The following is a 19,349-nucleotide window of genomic DNA, read 5'->3' on the forward strand; positions in this document are numbered from 1 at the left end:
TTAAATAAGCCAGCGAAATGGCCTGCAAAGAGTGCGAAAAGAACTAAACAGCTGGCAATTTGTCCGACATTACTGCCGGTAAATTTACGGGCTTCACTTTGTTTACATGAAAAGATAGAAGCGGGCTGAAGTAGCTAATCTTACGTCCGAACCTGTGTGAAATATTGAAACGTTGATCGATGTAAACACCTACAGTGACATGTACGCACATGCAGATGCTTGCATTTTTTCAATAATCACTTCACGTTAATCATACAATTACTATTACGTACTGGTTTATCTTTAAGTGCTTACAATTGTTTGGATACCTTTGTTCAAAGTGTGTGTTTCTTCATGTGCTCGCTTTGTGGAAATTTCATTGATTAAAGAAGTTAGTAAACCTAGGGGCGGTCTAAGGATTGCAAAGTTTAGTGGCACAACTTTGCGTTTACATGGTAAAACTATCTAAAAAATATTGAGCAAAGGAATACTTAGTTAATTAATATTATTAGTCTGTGTAGGAATATGTAAAATAAAACTAAGAAATATGATGAAATTTTTAAGACTTATAAAATTGAATAAGTTTTAGGTTACCAAATACCTTTGTTTTAATCCACATCCTTGGCGAAATAAACCAAGCCACCATCCCTTTCTATGTTGCTTTCTTTTATAGTAAAAAGAAAAAATGTAGCTTTCTTTTTTTGTTTTTGCTAATAAAATACTAATAAAAATGAAAGCATATGGACGCTACCGATGATGTTATCAATCTGATTTATGGCTTAGACTATGGCATGACTATATAGATTAGCTAACCGGCGCGAACATATATTTTATGGGCATTCTGAAGGCGGCTATAGAAAGAAAAACTCATCTAATTCTTTATGACAAGCAATAATGTACAAGAGAGATGATATAAAAAAATGAATTATTCATACAATGCTGTTAAACACTTGCATGACACAGTAAAGTTGCAAAACTTAACAACAGACCATCAATAGTAACCATGCAACAAGGTGACTATACACATATAGGGGTGACGTGTGCCTACTTACTCGGCCTATTCGACACAAAGAACCAGCACTAAGGACACAAACACAGTATCCTCGTTTGCTATTCATTTGCCTTTAAAGATTTTTAAAAATTTGCACGTGAAGAGTGAGTGCAAGCACTTCCTCTAAGCAAAGATACAGAATAAATGATTGAGAAACAAACAGAAGTAATCAAAAATCATGCTGCACATCTAGTTCATCACTACGGTTGATCGGTTTAGTCGCTCATAGGCACACCAAATAATTCAAATTGGGTTTTTAAAGCGCAAAATTCATGTCAACAGACTAATAAGAAGCTTAGCATACCCGCGTACATATCTCTGTATGTAAGTGCGAATCTGAAGAATATCTGAAGCTGGCAGGGGTTTATTTAATTGGCGGTCTTTACTCGGAAGCTCTTCAAAAGTTTGTAACTTTGCAAACGCAATAGCATTAACGTTGGTTTTGAAGTCTTTTTTTTTCCTATTGCAAGCATGCATTCCGTAGAGAAATTTGATGTTCAGTATACCACAAAATGAGTTGACCGGATATTTGGTGAAAAGAATGAATCCGGCTCTTGACATTGCTTTACAGTATTCATGTTTAACAACTGCTATCACTTTTACTCTCAAACAACAGTAACTACGGAACTGCGTTATTACCACCGCTATCGTCACCATCATCATCGTCATCATGATGTAAATTTCTAAATATACATTCAGTAAAAGTAAAATTGTGTTGTTTACAATTCTGTCGTTTGAGTATTGGTGGCTGCTCGCTTGGCTGCTTTTATCGCATTGTTGTTACTTACAATAAAAGCTCGGATAGATCTTTTTGACAATGATTTGTGTAATGCAAGCAAGCACATGCACATAAAATCATACATTTGCTTGCATAACACTAGCAACCACACTGCTATTAAACCCTCGAAGTTGAGATAAGTCCTTACAATTCATAGGAATGTAAATTTTATCTACATTGTTGACGTTTCCCGCGCTTACCTACGTACTTGATGTGGCCTTTGGTCGTCTCTTTAGATATTTAGTATGTTGGGAAAAGAGTTCGTATCGTTTGTCAAATTTGGTAAGTTTTGCGTTGCATCAACGTAATTCTTTCAGAAAAGTTGATGGTCAAAAGTTTATATATTTCCTTTCATCAGCACTGGTTACTTTATAAGGGCTATTATTAATGCTTAATTACATTGTATCATGAGTTCTTTTGGGTTAATTTTGTTGAATGTTACGATAATCGTCACCTAAAGCCATTGAGCGTACACTTGCAATTCTTTACAAGAAATAAGTCGCTTAAATGTAATCTTTTGGAAGAAATTCTATAAATAAATTTCTTTCCAAACGTTTGTTATTGTCAATATGCAAGCTATGTCGAGTTATTTCATAAGCAAAAACATCTAAATATACGTGTGTGCGTGCTTAAAATAAAGTTGGATAACTGACCTGCTCAAGTAATTGTTTGTAAATCTGTAAGAAAACTGTGAAGAAAGAAAGTCAAGACTTTAAATTAAACAGTAATGTTATGGGGCCTAAAGAGAACTTGGTCTGCTTGAATAATGTTACTTTATCATGTTTTACAGGAAAGAGCAAACGTCTGTTTAAATACATAAGAGAATTAAAAAGTTAGTAAGAGAACGGAAACAGATGCTAATAATATGTTAAGTACAGAATGTTAAAATATAAAGAGAGATGCTGTCCTTTAAAAGAGAAAATTTGAAAGGTTTATATTTTTAAAGAAATATTTTCGTCTTTCGTGAAATTTAATGGAAACAATTGTATTTTTTCTTTTTAAACATTTTCTTTTGGTTTTATACTTTACTTTGTGTCATGTGTACTCTCCAAATTTATGCTTAATCGTTAGAACGTCAAAAATGAAAAATGAAAAGATGACAAGACCGGTGACACCGTCCCTTGACAGAGGCCTATGGTTAGTGATCTATCAATAACTATGCTGAGATTAAGGTCACTAATGTACTATAACTCCCTCGTGTAAAATCAAAATTTGTTCAATTTTGACTTTAAATAGAAAATCAATTTACATTTTTCGGTGCCGAGCATGTCACACATCCTTCAATTTCATTCATTCATTTGTAAATGTGTTTCATCATTTTATCCTTTAAATCTCGTTCTTAACGCAGTTTAACCCAGACTGTATGAATTGTTCGATTAAAATGACTGGAATATGACAAAAAAAAAGTAGTCAAGACATAAGCGACATCGAAAAGGCGTCCATGCGGAAGAAAGTAACCCTATTGCCGAACGATAGTACCTGTTATAAAAGTATGTTGTCTAGTCCCAGTTTCCGATGGTGGCTGATTGAGAAGCCGCCATTTGAAAGTCCAATTTCATATCTGCACTGATTTGCTAACACGCATTTTCATAGTCAGCCGCCGGATCGCCCGATAAATTATCTCATTCGGTACCACGCACGTTCAAAAGCGCTTCTTCTCTTTTTTTGTTCATCATCCACGCTTCACTTTGCCAAGACCTTTCAGAGCTTGAGACACACACTGACAATGTTTTGTAGATACGTTTTTAAGCCGTAAAGCTTAACGAAGTAGGTGACGAAATGATGTTTTCCGATCTGCAGTTAATGATAGCTTCCAAAAGCATTGGATTGGAGCACTGTACGACTTTTTTCGAAATAATGATCGTCAGAATTTATAGATAGCGTCGTGATGTGTGCACCAAGTGCACAGTCCTATGTAACATTCAGTTTGCGCGTTTCCATCAAATTATTGTCTATTTTGGCGGAGAATCAAATGTTAATAGGAATTTTTTTGGAGTATTTTTGAATAAATTTTTCGATTTATGTGCAATGGAGGCGTTTACTTGCAAGCTTTTGAATGAAAGCAAAAGAAGAGAAAACTGTCATTTACCACAAATTTTTCCCGCTGGGGCTTGTCATCCATCTATGCCATTGGGAAATTTTGTGATGGCTCTGCGCATTTAATATATTAAAAACGCATTTGTTAACATATGTATATTGTGTTGGAATGTTTGTCACATCTGTTAGTATATTTATTAACCTCAGTGAAAACACAAGAAAAAAATAAAATATTAATAATAATTATAATACTAGTGTTCAGAAGAAAATTAAAAATATTTTTATATACGAAATTTGAAGCCTGAGGCATTTATAATCATGAATCCGCACTACACAATCAGATGTTTTGGTTAGTCAAACACACTAGAAGAGTGGACATGCTGTCGCAAATATAATTTTACTTTATTTTCTGCAAATTATCTTTTCAGTTGAAGCCCATTTTCTACTCGATGGATACATAAACAGGCAAAGTTTTTATATTTACGGAACGAAACATCCCCATTTTACTCTTGCTGAAGAATTTTTCCTCAAAGAGTTAGTCTTTAGTGTGGATTGGGACAGTTTTTTTTTTAAAATGATTTTGAGGAATGTATGTGCGGAGTGACCACAAGCATTATACACGCATCATAACTGACATTTTTTATTTAAAATTGGATGAACTGAATGTAAACGACCTTTGTAGTTGGCAAGACGTTGCGATGAGCCAATAAATTGATAAAAAAAGCTGAAGAAATTCAGACGTCTATTGGCCATAACCATGAGCCTGCGTTTTGACAATTTTTCCCTTTGGAGTTCTTTAAAAAGTGCGAAAATGACTTGCAAGCAAATTGCAATCGATGAGTCAATACTCAGCTTGAAGTTGCCGTCGCAGAGTTGAAATTATTACAAAAAATATTTGGACGTTTGGGTCTTCGAGGGATTCTGGTGGGCATATACATAATATTCTTTTTAATGTACAAGCATCGTGTTATAGACTAACTTGTAAGTCATTGGATAGTTTACAATTAAGTCCATAATAACGAAGGAGAGTCAAGGTCAGTCGTTCCGAGTTTGTAGATTAAATCTTGGAAGCATAGGTAATTATACGCAGCCTGTTAATCAGTTGGAAATCTGTCAACTTTACTTGCATGTCCGCCGGTTAAACAACCATGAAAAGAATGGAACCCACAACCTGTTGGTATAATGTGGTATTTCTACACTAAATGAACATTTTCAACAAATAAAATTGAAGTTAGAAAATTTTAAAAATAATTTCATTAATTTCTCTTCCTGCTTCAAAAATATACCTTTAAAGTTCTGCTGAGATTAACGCTATGCAGACCATGCTAACCAAAGATGTTGAATTTTTAATATACGGATACGGTTTCTACACAGAGATAATTAATTTCCATGGGCTTCGCGGTTGCTTCTCGCATGCCCCCTTTCGTTTTGAAAAGTGGCAACGAAAACATGATCGCCGCAATCTATGATTTGAACTTTTTCATTCAAAGAATACAAGCAGCGGCCTGAAGACCAATACAAAGCAGTTCGTACCGTAAAAGACAAATTTAGAATGTCGTAACGTTAAATAGTCTATTTATGATTTTACGTATTTACTCACCTCCTTTTTGTTAAGTTCGTATCATTGAATTGCGATTTTTAGGACAATATAAGTTTTATTGATAATTCCTAGGAGATTTATTTACGAATTATTTACAGAAACTTATATTTACAACTCTTTAACCCTCGTTCCGGTCTTGCTCGTTCGAATATTGAAATTCAGCTTTCAACTTGGCTCGACTGACTGTGCCTTCCACAAATATTTTGGTTACATACCCTTATGCTAACTTTATTGCGTCACTTTTGTTTTAACTCATTTTTCACTAAATGTATTGCTAGCTGTTGTTAATCTTTTCAACAATCACCAGCAAACTTCACTCGTCAGATACGGGATTTTCGTAACACTCACTTTTTACTATTGACAATAGAAAGAACGTGGGAGAAAATGACTACTATCCTTTTTATATTAACCGTGTCTACTTTAACCGCAACATCTTCGCAAAGTGAAGCCATATAAATATTCCAGCCAATGACTTTGCAGATAAATTGAGTAAACTGCCTCTCTCATCTTCGTTGCACATTATTAACAATTTCAATAAAACGTTTCATTAAGTCTCGTGTATGTATATAAAGCAAATTAACAATTATTATATGTGGAGCAAAACGTCACCTTGAACGATAACGTTCAACGACATCACATTTCCAAACTAATTAATACAGATTACGATTAGGGCGTAGAAAAATCGCCTATCAACATAAGATTGATAACAATATACTCGCAGTATGCGCCGTCTGCCGTCTTCTTTTCATCTTCTATTGGATTCTTGTTCCTGCTTTCATGATTTAAGAACTCGACTCGTCCATCATTTCAAACCATCAGAAATTCTGTTTCATCTTCAGCATATTAAGCTCACTAAAACAAGCTCACTAAAGCATATTTAAATTCCTGAAACGCTTGCATATTTAATCGCAGTTAATAATTTGTAAGAGGCTTAAAAGTCTAGGTAATTAGGTAATTTCGAGTTTCTTCAAGTTTATTAAGCAATAATAGAAACGTTGCGTCATCCTCACAACATGTCTTAATTAAACGTTTGCTTGACTAACCTTGCTAATCTTACAATAGAGGATTTTTGTTCGCTACAACTCCAAAAGTCTAACAATAAGTTATGGGTTATATTAAGGACAACCACAAATATGAATAATCGAAACGAATCAAAGATCTTATGTTAATTTCTGCAGTAATTCCGGTTGCATAAACTTGAATAAAGCTAATATGCTCCCTTCCTCAATTGATGCGTATATTGTAAATCGCATTTCAATAACCTTGAGCTTAAACTATTGCATGAATATTAATTTTATTGCGTTGCAAAGTTCAGAGGGGGTAACCGAAACACTTAAACGGTTTGTCTAATCTTTCAAGACAAGTCTTATGGAAAAGTAGATCCTTTCTTCTTTAAGCACAAATAAGCAAGTGCATACATACATATGCACGTGCATGCCACTTTAAATGAATAAATCGTACGATGAGCATTAAATAAGTTGTATAAGTGAGCATACATTCAACTAGAGAAATGAGTTTCAATTGAGTTCATTTTCAAAAACTTAGTTACGAGCATACGAGCATATTATATTATTGGTGCGTGTGAATTGCATTAATGTATGCCTGCATGCATTCGTATATATGGAGTAAGTAAAAAAAAACTTTTGCTTTTATAAGTCTAATAATTTAGTGTCCGTACAACATGATGACAGCATGTTTTTCATCAATATGCATGCATTAGTTAAGTAAATAAAATTCTTTTAAGCAAATACGCATAAATGCAAAAAAAAAAAAAAAAAAAACGAAAACAAAAATGATGAGATTTGCAATGTTTTAGTATAAACAATACCCAGTTAGTATGCATGTCTCTCTCTATATTTGAAGTGTTGTTTGTCACAAACTATTATAAATGCGAGCGCAATTTTCGATAAAGAAAAACTAAAAATTTTCAAACGAACAGGACTAAAAACAACAAATACGCTATTTCTGTTTTCAAACTGTCACCAACAACGACACATAAATTCGACAATGCGAGAGACTGACTGACAGTTTTTGCATATATTTTATAACTCAAAACGTTCGTTCGGTTCGTGGTTGTAGCTGTATTCCTAACAATGAAAACATATGGCTTTTTACAATTTCTTGTGCATCTATACGAGTGAACATATGAGTGAGTGTGAGTGTGTATGTTAATATAAGAGGCCCGATTTACAATTTGAACCTTTGTTAGTTCGTTTGAATGAATGCCTTGCTCATCGTTTGCCGCCCGCTCGTTGCACTGAAATTGCCCTTTTAAATATTCCTACATGAGTTATGTGCATAAATTTTGCCTCATCGTATATGATGTACGGGTGCGGTTGTGGTTAAAAAGCAAAACTGCATTGTTTTCCCTTTTTATTTTTTCTATTTTCAATATCTTTTTGTCTCTACGTAAACTAATTTCAAATCTTTATTATTAGATTTTATTCAGGTTATGTCTGTAGGAAAGTAAGAACCTGCAAAAGATTTAAAAAATTTATGTTCACTTTTAACTCATAACATATAATGCTGTGCACCAAAAATAGAGCCAATGTCCGAGTTAAATTGAATGGTTGTATTGAATATCACAGACATTTTTTTTCTGCGTACTGTAGCACTGCGGCAGACATCTTTGCCAAATTTCACATCACAAAAGTATTTATTTCGATTTTTATAATGTGTTTGGCGAGGTGATTTATGAGTCGAAAATCGCGCAAAAGGTGACCCAAGGTCGAAAAACCGGCACCAACGTTGCTCAGATCTCAAAGTGATGTTAACAGCTTTCGATTATCGTGGCATCGTGCACTATGAATTTCCTTGCTCCGCACCAAACTCCTAATAACGATTAAGGTTTGAGTTTGAGAATTGCTTTGAAGGCAGAAAAAGTAAAATTGGTCTTACGGTTAGACCAATGACATATACACTTGAATATTTAGATGATACCGCCGATTGTAAACTATTTTAACGAAATTTAGAAAATGATAAAGTGTATATTCATACATACACAACAACCATGTTCCTAGTAATATAACAGAGGCGTTACAAAGTTTCGGTTTCTTCAGAATGTGACAATTTTTTTTTTGAAACAAAACTGACATAGGGCACATCTATTTTAGCTATTGCTTCGAGGCAATAAATTTAATGTAAAGGTAAGCAAAAGTTATAACAGGAAAATTATCATCTTCTCTTATGATTGGTGACCGGCCATGCCGCTGTTAGTCTTAAAATGTCAAACCTAAACATGAACGTAAGAATTTCTGTATTTCGAAATGAAAGCTCAGCTTACGTTTAGTAGGAAATATCGTCTTCAAATCAAGCCCACAGAAAATGATCTTTCTTGAGATTCTGTGTTCTGTGTGTGTCCTGCTTTTGCAGTGCACCAACAGATCCTTAAGAAATGCACTTTTCCAATTATGGATGAAATCTCATACGCGACGCATATCCAGTGTTCGAGGAATCATATTCGAAGCGTCTATAGCTAGAGACCTCTTCTAAATACCTAGAGAACTTTACGTTACATACGCAATTGTAGTTAAGCGAGTGCTTTAATCATCTAGTCTATCTGAAAAAAATTGGTAGATAGTATTGCTTGCGAGTGTTTATCATACCTTTAGTTTTATAATATTTTTGTTTGGTCTAACTAATCTATAAGAATAATCATGATATCATTTTCTCGACCACATTAGTTAATATTCTCCATAACCTCTACGCAAAAATTGTAATAAATTTTATTTTTATTTTTTTATTAATTACATTATTCACAGGTACAACATACGGCAGAAGTTATTGAAACTTTGACTGCAATAGCTCATAATAAATAAGATTTAAGAAATCTGAAACAATTCTAGACATTGCCATCTACTTCACCTCAACCCATATCATCGTTTGGCCTTTTAAAAGGTTGTTAAGCGATTTTCACAAATTTAAAGACACCTTGGGAAATTCCCATACCATTTCGCAGCATTATAGTGGGATCGGAACAAGAATACAGCAAAACAGAAATCTTTCTAGTATTAGCAGAAAAGCCACATCGGGCAAAACGGTTTATAGCGACTTAGAATTGTTTGAATTGAATTCCTACTTTAACTGAGAATGGCTTCCATTAACATCATTCCCACACGAATCTCTCTATTTTCGCTGCGTTGGTTGCCCGAAAATGAATATAACAAATATATGCTCCACTGTGCTCATACCACCCTACGTGTAGATGCTTCGGTGATTTGCAAAGAACGTACATTTATGTTCTGGTGGTGTTCGACGGTTCTGTTTCAATTCAGAGGACATAAAAATTTCCCAACGGTTTGATCAACTGTAAGAAGAATTGAATCAATTCGACGATAAGTATAGTGCGTGAAGAAGGCGGCGTTGGAGAGAAGAACAATATTAAGATTTGCAAACGTAGTTCTTAAAGCGGTTTATGTATTTTTCGAAGAATTTTGGAGTCAAATATGGTAAGCGAATAATTCTGACCTTAGATAGATGCCGCTCAAAGGCACCGCTATTACACGAATGTTCAAGAAAAAAATGGATCTGAACACTCTACAAGCTTACATATCTTATTCTATTTACACAATTTTTGCATTATAACGTGAATTATTAATGAAAGTGGAAAAGAGCTGATGAAATTCGGTAAAGTACGATAAGGCACCCACGCAATTTAGAGCGTTAGCAAAAACATAAGTGATACAGTTCGTGTATTCGTAATCAATTCCCTTTCATTAAAAAGCAGTTGAATGAAATTACGTAGCAGTGGTTTTTTCCAGCAATCATAATGGGAGACATGGCAGTAGATGATTAAATCTCGAAATATAAGGTGGCGCTTGCAAATCTAATCTTCCTTTAAAAGGAGGAATTTATCGTCTCGTTATCCAAAATAAGTAGAATAAGTTTTTGTAAAGAAATTTTGTACTTTTTGTGAAATTTCACATGAAGATGAAAACGTATCAATTATTCGTGTCGCCATTTCTCTATTCTCGTTTTATTCTTCTTTTTTACTTGTCTTAACGAGCAACCGGGAATCCCTGATAAACGTAAGAGCTTGGATAAAACAAGAGTATATAGAAAGACTAATAGAAGTCCAATGCTCCATAAAAGAGCGGCATTCCTTACCTTAAATGAACTTGATCTTTATGATACAAGTTAATGTCCATTATTAGAATGCTATGCAATAGAATAATGCATTTTACGCAAAACAGTGTCGGTCAGTCCTTTTCTCTGTCGAAGAAAAGAAGAAAACTTGAAGTTAATAAATAATGAACCTCTTAGGAAATCCAATAATGAAAGCAGCTACCCAAAATGACTGAAAAGCGTTCGTCCTTTTTTTTGTTTTTTATTCTTTGTTTTGTCTTGGATATTCCACGCAGCACTCTTTCAATTTACTGACCGAACATTGAAACAAGAGCCTAGCTAACTACGGATGCGTTTGAAGCGATTTTCTTCGTCTGCATGTAGGAAAACATGACTATATGTGCTACAAATAATCCTTTCAAGTTGCGTGATCTTGAAAGCTGAATCTACTATACATATATACATAAATATTCTCTGTATCTGCCTTTACTTTTTCATATGCACACGCACGCATTAAAGCTTTATGTACATGTTCTCGTACATAATGAGTTGAAAAGGCATTAATCTTTCAACTGCACGCACAATAGCATGAACAATGCATACACGCACAAACATGCATTTATAATAATAATCACCATCACCACCATCAACATCGTCCACATCAACCACATCAACATCAACAAAATTATCATCGTTATCTGCATTATTCGTAGAGTATTCTTTTTAAATTGCACGGCACATATTTTCAGCGCAGTACGTGTATACGTTAGTATAAATCATACTCGAATATAAGTTGATATCTACGTACGTGTACATTTAAATTAGTTTTTCAACATTTTTATTCATGCATTGTAATATGAATATGAAATTTTTAATTATTACTTTTCTACCCATATACAAAAAACAAACAGATTATATTATATAAGATGACAATTAGAAAAAACGAGTCGTTGGTGGTCGCTGGTTTCTGATAAATTTAATGATTTTTATATTAATATAAATTTACGTTGTATTTTAAATAGATTTAAAATTTCTTTATTCAAGAACAAAAAATCGACTTATAGCTAAGGATATAAGGAAACACTCAATAAAATAATTGCATTATTCTTTTGTTTCTTAGAAATTTCTTCATTCAATTCTCTCTCAGTTGACTTGCAAGGGAAACAAGGACGAGAGTTTGCTTTTAATGGCAAAAGGGAAATATGTAATAAAAAAGGCAATATAGGAAAAAGAAGGTATATATGTATGTATATCACTTGCTACTTACTTTCACAATCGCTTAAACTATTCCTGGAAATATGAACTTCATCTTCGGTTAACTGAAACTGTTAACAACAATGAGGAAGAATGAATGCTTGTTTTCTTATAGATGACAGAGAGCTGATTGTCTATGCAGCCGGTAAAAGCTTTCACTTGGCGGAGTTGTTTGAGCGATTGATACCATATATATGAGTTAATACAAACAAGGAGAAAAAGCAAGAGTATGTAGGAGAACCGTGTGGTCATGTAAACCTTCAGATGAATTTGATAAAAATTTCTACCAAATTTTATAACATTTTCATAAAAAAATGTTGAAATTATTGCATGTTTTCATATTTCCTTTCAAACTATCCTAAACGTGTTACGTGCGTTTTCTCTCATGCTTCATTCGAAATGTTAAACACCCCTTGGTATAAGCACATTTGTTCGACACTAGGTAAACAAATTGCCTACAAACGTTCAATAAAAGTTTAGTGGGGCACACCTTTGTTACGTTACATGCATTGAAAACAGAATTAGTATTAGATAAAATGCCGGAAATAGATTGCAGTAATTGTGAGAAACAGCTGCAACAGGAAAATATGTACGAAATGTTTCGTTTTATTTTCACTGTTCCTCGAAAAAACAGAACAAAGTTCTAAGCCTTTGCTTCATTTCTAAGCAATTAATTTTTTTTATTTTTTTTTTTGAATCTCGGTGTGTTTAATAGTTAAATTCAAACAAATCCAAAATGTGGGCGATATTTGTATCTATCTAACATTCGTCTAAATTCAAGTACGATTTCTTCCTTTCCTGCTAAGTTATTTCCATTATAACACATCATCCAATAATTTCGTAGGACAATACGATTATTGCCACGATTGACGAATACATATTATTCGTAGTTAATATGAGTTCGCAAGCGGGAGGTGTCAACATTTCACGACGTTCCGACTATTGGCTTATAAATTAATCCTTTTTTGATGCTACTATTAGCTGCTCCCGTAATTTTCAAATCAATGGAAAAATCGGAGCTTCGTGTGTTGATAAGGGATTGCCTCTGTTTGGAAATGTTTACGCGAAATGAAGGGCATTTTTTGTGCAATATGTCATAATCAATAAAAGATGGATTCATGACTACATTTTAGACTCAAGTCGGAAGTCAGCCAAGTGGCGAGCAAACGACGGAAGTCAGCCAAACTGGACTGAAAAGCAAAAGTCGGCTTGAAAGGTTGTGGCCTCCGCATTTTCAGACGCATTGCAAGGCAATGCAAAGTGTCACAAGTGGACCACAACAAGTAGTAAAAGTGTACAGACTGTACTTTGAATTGTTTCCACTATTACCGCATTGTCCAGGCTTAACCTCCAGCGTAACCTAAGGAATCCCAAGAAATACTCATGTAAAAGAGACATGACTCCAATGACGAGGTAATTACATAAAGTCGACCGTGTTTGGAAAGGTTGAATAACTCGTGCTATAAAAGGGACATTAGCGAAGCGCGGAAAGAATTGTTTGGATTTAACTAAAAGTCAAATTTTTTTGGAATTAATTAGATATTACTCTTAAAGAAGTTAATTTAGCCTAAAAGTTTTTGTTCTCTTAGCCATCCTATGATCCTTTTTAGTGGTGTATTCTACTAAAAATCATGCCCTCGTAATTAAGTTTTAATGCAAAGCAGGCAAATGTGCAACCATTCGTTCTTGTAAGCGAAATCTTTTTTTCAAACATATTTAGCTTTTAGTATTTTTACTAATTGGGTCACGTAAAATTTGCTCAATGAAATAATTGTAAAATTCTTTTCATATTTGGAAAAAAACAAATTTCTTTTAACTTTGATGACAAACTTCTTAAAAATTAATTTTTTATATAAAGCAAAGTATCAGAAAATCCAGTACATTTTTACTATTATATATCATGCCTTCATGCTGTTATAGAGGAGTTGAAATGAAAAAATAAATTCAGTTAATTGTGAAAAGGCATCCTCACTGAATGTCTGCATTCAAGCAGAAGTCAAAGTTACCAAAAGGAAGAAAAAGCAGGGAAACATATATTTTCGGCTTATTTCGAATGTTTTAAAACTTAGCGCTCGCTTGTTTTTCCTACGTACCCTCTTCTCTTTTTATTCCCGCTACTGAAGGAGGGCTGTATACTCACTTTCTTTATTTTCATAATGTATGTAACACTCGAAAGGAAACCTCTGATCAGCGTGAATTTCGGAATTAATTAACCTATGTTTGTCCATCTGTCCGTCTGTACGTCTGTGTGATGTGTGGTGTTGTCGCAAAAATGAAGATATCGACTTAAAATTTGGTAGAATCATTGGATGTTGGTCAGAGAAGAAGCCCGCTGTCCAGCGTAGATTGGGTTCAACTACGTTTTTTTAACAAAAATTTAAGGATTGTTGCTCTCTACTCGGAAATTATTAGAGTTTGACGACTAAAGCTTTCCGCGTTCATTTTATGAAACATTTTACTCTTTACGTGCAAAAGTGGAAAAAGTCCGTCATGCCCACACAAAATTAAAGAACTTGGAGAGCAGAATGAAAAAAGAATAGTGGCGGATATACGAGAATCGACACTCGCCCAATACAGCTATCTTACTTGAAAAGGTCTGCTGGCACAAGTAGTTGAGGTTGTGGACAAAGAGTGTGAACAAAAGTTTGCTATTAGGCGCACTTCCAAGTAAATCAAAATTGGTCTACTGTCATAATTAGAACGTATGAGTAGATGAAACTGTTATTGTGTTATGAAGTGAAAAGAAGAGAAAACGAAAATCAAGAAGATGAAAACGGATATTTATAAATATTTTCGTCGCGTATGCTTATTAAGGTTTTGTTTTGGTAGTTGAACGTAAGGTTCTCTCATCCCTTGCGTGGAATCTAAGCAAGAACTTGACATCATATGAAAAATATTGTTATTTAAAAAGAGTAATGAGCAGAAGTGTAATTTTCAGATTCTTTCTACTTATAACAGTATCTTCGCCGTAATTTAAGCGATTTTTGTTTTTAGCTAAAGAATAACAACAATAAAAAAAAAAAACGAAGACCAAATTTGCCACTGCAGGCATACACATAAACATATGTAGTAAGAGACTTTAGACAGATAGACAACTGTAATAAATATACTGACAGACAGAAGAATGGATTTGGCTAAACAAAATCTTGGTATTTATTCTGATGAAGCAAATGATTATTCTGAAAAGAATTTCTTTACACGCAACTATGCGGCACAAAGTTTTATGATAAATCTAATATACCCCCTATGGCGAGTATCAAAAAAAAGTAAGTACGTCAGAGAATTATTTATAAAAGAAATAAAAAGAAACAAGAGGAAAAAAACAAAAGGGAGAAAGAAAAAGAAATATGATATCAAAAAGAAAAAAGAATAAAAGTTTTATGCAAATTATATGCATGACATTATTACTTTCATGTTAATGCTAAGTAGTTAAAGTTATATTAAGTTTTTTTAAATTCTTGTTATATGAGAAGCAAACAAGCAAATGACCCAGAAGACGTCAACAGTGCTATTTGTCTTTAAGACACTTTGCTTTTAGTTTTGTTTTAAATTTGTATTTATTGACTACACTGCGCTATTTTACGAAGCAAAGACCTTAATAGTCGTTTGCAGCCAGTTGCTTTTTCAAGTCTTCCCTATACTATTTTGCGTCCTCTTTGTATTTCTTTATAAACTTTTGTTTAATTTTACTTCTGAAAAAAAAAAAAAAAATCAGTCTGCTGCCAAGAATCATCCCTATAACAAAAAAAAAAAAAATGAAAAGCCTCATGCCTTTTTTCAATTCTTCAATTGTTCTACTTACGTCTGCTTGGCTGTGTTTTCTTTTTTAGTTTCGTTTTTCTCTGTGGATTTTAGGTGAAACCTTTTTTTTTTCTTTTTGTAAATTTATGTAAAAGTTTCTTCTGTCTTTTATTTTTAATTTAAAATATATATATTTACGCACATACGTCCACATCAAATTTGTCTGGCGGCTCGACATTTTACAAAAAAAAACCTCTTCTTGTAACTGCTCTGTATGGTATAGTAAACTATGTCATAAGGGGTAGTATATAGGCTGTTTACAAAGAGAATAAAGAATGAAGAAAGAAGACACCGCGTGAGCTGCCTGAATAAACAACCGCTGCTGTTGCAGTGGTGCGGAAGCTTGGTTAGAATCGTCGTGTCACTTGAACGGACTTGTAGGCCATGAACTACATTAGGGCTAATTACGACTTAATCGCAAGATCATTTTCAATGACATGAAAACTCATTAAGAAAGCCACTAAGGCAGTACCTGAACCCTTGTGTGAAGTTCAATTGCACAAGCTTGGCTACTGGACATGGCTCTCATGGCGACAACGCCATTAATTCGTGCATTTTTCAAAGAATTTTGTCAAGTCTTAGTGGCTAAACTTCCGCAAGTTTCTGTTACTTGCACATTTTTTTATGTTTTCTATATATATATATATATTTCTATTTTTTATGTTTTCGCATAGGTAGGTCTAACGAGCCGCTTTTCGTTGACTTCGTTATATGTGTTAACATGTCTTTTCAAAAAATCCAAGTACACCTAACACCATTATCACCTTAACAGGAAAAAAGCCAAGGAAAGGTAAAATTGGTCTATTTTTGGTACAGGATGTGGCTTGAGGACCGTACAAACTTTCTAGCTACACACATCACATATGGTACACATTTCATATTTTTTACGATGTTAGGGGCGGCAAATACGGACCTTTGTTTGTTTAAATGCGACTCTCGAAAGGTTTTGTAGAAATTTCTCTGAATCCAACTTTTGCGAAGGAACTTTGTCGATACTTGTAACTTTTTTTTTTTTAGAGAAATAGATGTTGAATTTTTAATATATGGATACGGTTTCTACACAGAGATAATTAATTTCCATGGGCTTCGCGGTTGCTTCTCGCATGCCCCCTTTCGTTTTGAAAAGTGGCAACGAAAACATGATCGCCGCAATCTATGATTTCAACTTTTTCATTCAAAGAATACAAGCAGCGGCCTAAAGATCAATGCAATGCATCGGTTAATGAAAGGAATTTTTCCTTTTTTTTATAAAATAGTAAATCAAAAACGATTTTATATATATATTTACTATGAACTTTTGCTTAAAAGAAAAACAGCTTTAGTGAAATCAAAACTTATGTTAAGTAGTACATATATTACTGCAAGTAAATAGAAAAGAAGTCTTGTCTACGTGTGTTTGCTTTTTCCTTAGAAAATGTAAACAGAAAAGAAGTAAACAGAAGCAAGCCAAAGAAGCTGATAATAGCTAACATGTGCTGTTTTGTTTCATTTTGATATTTAGTTACTTTAGCGACTTCGTTTTCAGATAGTTTGCATATTGTTTGTTTGCGGGCATAAGAAGAAAAGTGCGGTGATTTTTATGCTATTGATTTTCGTGTGATTGGTTATATGTGGCCTATTTGGTTTGTGCGATTTGTCCTCTGCTTTGGGCGGCATATGAATATGTAAATCTCTTGAGTGCCCACGTGCGTTAAAAGGCATATGTTTAGCTGAACTTTTAGAGAAAATGATCCTATCATCAAGCCAAAAATAAACCGGATTCCATGACGACGGACAAAACGCGGGGATGTAGCGTTGCAGCAATTTTGAGCAGTATTCTCGTAAAATAGATAAAAATCTCGAAAGAAGTCTAATATGTTAAAAAAGGCTCGGTTCGTGTATATCTGGCTATTACTTTATACGTATGCTGATGAAACACAACTGATTAGGCAACCGTCGTCGCAAAAACTTATCACCGACTACATTGCAAAAAAAAGTATGTCAACTCGTACATCCCGAACCATTATCAATAGTGTCCGTCCATGGGGCAAAACGCGTCAGAATACCAAATCTCACCGAAAATCTCAAAATTGTGAGTTATAATTTGAGCACAATTATACAAGACGGACCGACAAGCTTATCCAAGATGCATGTAAGAAGAAGCGGTTCTATCTCAACTCCTTGTGGCTGTTGTATACATTCCCACAGACTTAATACCGCATATGTAATAATGTTGTAGGGTATAATAGAAATTTAAAATTTTTTCAAATATTCGATGTACAATCTAATTACACAGCATATAATGCATATGCTTCAATGTCTTGCGAAAACTCATAGACATTTATGAAATTTTTTAATATTTTGCTTTTTTGCGATCGGTGTCTTCGGCTCAAAACTAGGTCCAGCGGTATCATAAAATGTAATAGAAAATTTACTTCAACCTCCAAAAGATGAAAGAAATAAAGACTAAATTATAGAAATTATCAAATTTCGAAACATACATCACGGACGATAATACATATCTAACTGCTTACGTAAGTAAAAATATGTGAAAAAATTATAATCGGATTAGGTCGAGTATTGAAGACTCTACACCACATTGTCGAACACAACTCTTATTCTTGCCATAGTATACAAGAATTATATTAGTTTACTATTATAGAACTATATAATAAAAAAATAGACCTCTTTGCGAATAAAGGCTAACTTTCCGTAAGAATTGTCATGGAAAAGGGGTTGAAAAATTCAGCACATCTAATTTTTATATAAGAATGCTATTATGGATCAGTTTTCATCATAAAATAATAAAAGTTATACTTTTACGCCCAAGAAAGGATCAATTTTCGTGAAAATCCTAATGTAGGATAGGATCCAAAAACAGACGTAGGTGGTCCAAACATATTAAAACTTAGGCTTTTCCTCTCTAGAATGGTTCAAATTTCGTAAAAAACTTTATAGCATCCAAAAACTAGGCCGAGAAGGACCAAATTTAGTTACTTTTTTTCCTTGAACTACTATTGTGACTTTATTTTCATTATGAAGCATTAAAAATTAGACCGTTTTGTCATATGAACTGTAATTTTCGTTATAAGCGAGGAGGTCCCAGAAATTGCACCAGTTGGTGCAAAGTTTTCACACCAGTTTAGAGTGCCAAAATACTATTACTTAGCCACTTTTGTCGAGAAATTGTAAAAATTGCAGAAAGTCTATCGATCCAAAACATTCGCAATAGCGTTCGTCAGAGTATGAAATTTCATCAAAATATCTCAAAAATTACGACCTGTAGTTTGAGCACAAATTTGCCTGGACAGACATTAGATGGACAGGTACACAGACGGTTAGACATGCTTAAATCAACTCAGAAAATAACTCCCAACCTATATTCAATATACGTTGTACCATAAGTGGTGTAAGATATAAAAAAGAAGTATTTGATGTATAACTAGTTGAAGGTATCATTGATTGCTACTTCTAATAGCCAATGAGCATAAATAAGTTCAAGGTTCTATTGAAACTTCTGTAAGTGTGGTTAAGCAAATATTGCAGGCGGGCAGCATGCTTGAGTACTTAACACGTTCATTCATTTCACGTATAACTGGAAGAATTTGCAACGCACTGGGCGGTTCTCTTGTTACGTAGGCTTAGCTCATGGGAGGACTCGTAATGTATAATAAGGTCACGAGTCACGTTGAAACCGTGAACTTAATTTTTTTTGATTTATTTATTCCATTTCGAAGTATTTTTTTTCTTCATTTTAAAATAACCGTTAACTATGAAAAAAGCTTTTATATATTATGCACGGTATG

The sequence above is a fragment of the Glossina fuscipes genome, unplaced genomic scaffold, assembly GCF_014805625.2.
Source record: "Glossina fuscipes isolate IAEA_lab_2018 unplaced genomic scaffold, Yale_Gfus_2 121, whole genome shotgun sequence".
Lineage (NCBI taxonomy): Eukaryota > Metazoa > Arthropoda > Insecta > Diptera > Glossinidae > Glossina > Glossina fuscipes.